Source organism: Sinocyclocheilus grahami, unplaced genomic scaffold (genome assembly GCF_001515645.1).
Source record: "Sinocyclocheilus grahami isolate Dianchi unplaced genomic scaffold, SAMN03320097.WGS_v1.1 scaffold105.1, whole genome shotgun sequence".
Classification (NCBI taxonomy): domain Eukaryota; kingdom Metazoa; phylum Chordata; class Actinopteri; order Cypriniformes; family Cyprinidae; genus Sinocyclocheilus; species Sinocyclocheilus grahami.
In genome coordinates, this window is record NW_015505284.1 from 108614 (window position 1) to 111614 (window position 3001).

The following is a 3001-nucleotide window of genomic DNA, read 5'->3' on the forward strand; positions in this document are numbered from 1 at the left end:
GGTGAGTATGCTGGTCATGCAAGAACTGGGATGTTTTCAGCTTCCAGGAATTGTGTACAGATCCTTGCAACATGGGGCCGTGCATTATCATGCTGCAACATGAGATGATGGTCGTGGATGAATGGCACAACAATGGGCCTCAGGATCTCGTCATGGTATCTCAGTGCATTCAAAAGGCCATCAATAAAATGCATCTCTGTTCGTTGTCCATAACATACGCCTGCCCATACCATAACCCCACCGCCACCATGGGCCACTCGATCCACAACATTGACATCAGCAAACCGCTCACCCACACGACGACATACACGCTGTCTGCCATCTGCCCTGTACAGAGAAAACCGGGATTCATCCGTGAAGAGAACACCTCTCCGAAGTGCCCTCAAGTCGGTTACGATGACGGACTGCAGTCAGGTCGAGACCCCCATGAGGATGACGAGCATGCACATGAGCTTCCCTGAGACGGTTTCTGACAGTTTGTGCAGAAATTCTTTGGTTATGCAAACCAACTGTTGCAGCAGCTGTCCGGGTGACTGGTCTCAGACAATCTTGGAGGTGAAGATGTTGCATGTGGAGGTCCTGGGCTGGTGTGGTTACACGTGGTCTGTGGTTGTGAGGCCGGTTGGATGTACTGCCAAATTCTCTGAAATGCATTTGGAGACGGCTTATGGTAGAGAAATTAACATTCAATTCATGGGCAACGGCTCTGGTGGACATTCCTGCAGTCAGCATGCCAATTGCACGCTCCCTCAAAACTTGCGACATCTGTGACATTGAGCTGTGTGATAAAACTGCACATTTTAGCGCTGCCTTTTATTGTGGCCAGCCTAAGGCACACCTGCGCAATAATCATGCTGTCTAATCAGCATCTTGATATGCCACACCTGTGAGGTGGATGGATTATCTCGGCAAAGGAGAAGTGCTCACTAACACAGATTTAGACAGATTTGTGAACAATATTTGAGAGAAATAGGCCTTTTGTGTACATAGAAAAAGTCTTAGATCTTTGAGTTCAGCTCATGAAAAATGGGGGCAAAAACAAAAGTGTTGCGTTTATAATTTTGTTCAGTGATGAATGGGAACATGCAATTTGTAGTTTTATACATTTTTACCATTTTCTTTTCATTGCACATTAGACAGTCAAAACAGTCAAATAAGTTGTATACTTTGTTGTAAGTGATCTACTTCATATGCAAATGTGTCACTCATTTTTCCTTTTTCTGCTGCAGCACTTGACACACAGATATTTAACTGTTAAAAATATGGAGAGAGTGAATATCAAAACAACTGTGAAACATGTAACTGCAACATCTACTGAGTAATAGGAGTACCAAGGCAGTTTGTAGGATTCTGAACGAAGGTGAGCAGCACCTTTGTGTCTCATTACAAACTCAATCCAGAAGAGCGCACTGTCCAAAGGTTTAACTGGTGTATCTCTGTGCAGATGAGACAGTTTCTGCATATTCAGTCTGTAGGATGGATCACTGATTACATTTTGTATAGCCGCGTGCAGTGTGCTTTGATCTAAAGTTGTGATGGAAAGTATCTTGGCTCCTCCCCTATTTTGTAATCGAAGAAGATTGTCGTACTGGTCAAAAAACAGTGGAATTCCAACCACTGGAACACCATGATACAAAGCTTCTTGTACCCCATTGGTTCCACCATGTGCAATAAAAACTTTAGTCTTTGGATGCCCTAGAAGATCGTTCTGTGGCATCCAGTCAACCAGCAATGTGTTGTTGCCCAAAGCAGATGGTCTTTTTCCAGTGTATCTCCAAATAACCTTTTGAGGGAGCTGAGCAAAAGCAGTCACTATTTCCGCTGTTACCTCATCTGGTAAGACACTGATAAATGATCCTAAAGACATGATAATGGCTCCATGCTCTCCAGAACTTTGCATGAAAACTTCCAGGTCATGTGGAAGGGCCTTCGCTGGTTTGCACTGGAAGCCACCAATGTAGATGATATTTGGCATTGTTGGACGTGGAAATTCAAAGACAAAATCAACCCTCATAAGCCATATATCAGCCCCCTGGAGAAGTTCATTAAAACGTACAGGTGGATAGAAGTATTTATCACAAAGTGCTTGGTACTGTGCCAAATTAAAATAGCCATTTTGAAAGTACATTAGCAAATAATACATACTATTTTGTACTCGCTGAAAAAAGTTCATTCTGTCTGTGTTTCTAGATCCTGTGATAGGGATGTAGGACAACGGTGAGGGAGCGATCTCAAAATGTCCCTCTCCAGTAGAGGTCCATCTCACATTATATACCATGGGTAACTTGAGTTTATGAGCCAGGAAAATGCCTGCACCCCACCCCGGATCAGTGAGCACCAGATCGTATTGATTTTCCTTCAGTGTCTTCAGAATTTCCTCACTTTCAAATATGTTTGTTATAAGCTGACATATCATTTCATGGGTTTCATAAATGACACTAACCATATCCCAAAACAGCCATACAGCACTTAGCCAGAAGCTCTTTCCTCTTTCATAGTCGATCATTTTGTTGAGCACATCTAACACAAATTCCTCATTCATTCCTTTGGTGTTAGGTATGGTTATAGAGTTGTAATAAGATGAGTTCTCCTTGATGAACCAGCTACTAGAGCTGCGTATTACATCAACGTTGTGTCCTTGATCATGTAAAGCCTTGATGATGATGTCCATGTTCACCCAGTGACTTCCCTCCAAAGGTACCACCAAGATTTTGCCACCATCACAGAGAGAACCAAAAAGGATTATGATTGGTATCCAAAGCGTGACAGAAAACATATTCTTAGAAAATGGTGTCATCTTTCTGTAAATGATAAAATAATTGGATTAGGCTACATATATTGGATAATATTATTATATGTTGTGCAGTACAGTATGGTCAGTAAAGTAAGAAAATAAATAAATAGATGTACACTGGTAGCCCAGTATTCGTGTCACCTAGGCCTAGTTTTCTGAATGCCTTGAAATCAAACAGGAAAAATAATTAATGTATGCTTCTTGCTG

At 42.1% G+C, this 3001-nt stretch overlaps 1 pseudogene; it reads right to left on the reverse strand.

The window, feature by feature from the left end:
* Positions 1-1201: 1201 nt before the first annotated feature.
* LOC107588555 (UDP-glucuronosyltransferase 2A1 pseudogene) lies at positions 1202-2797 on the reverse strand (annotated as a pseudogene).
* Between the last annotated feature and the right edge of the window lie 204 nt (positions 2798-3001).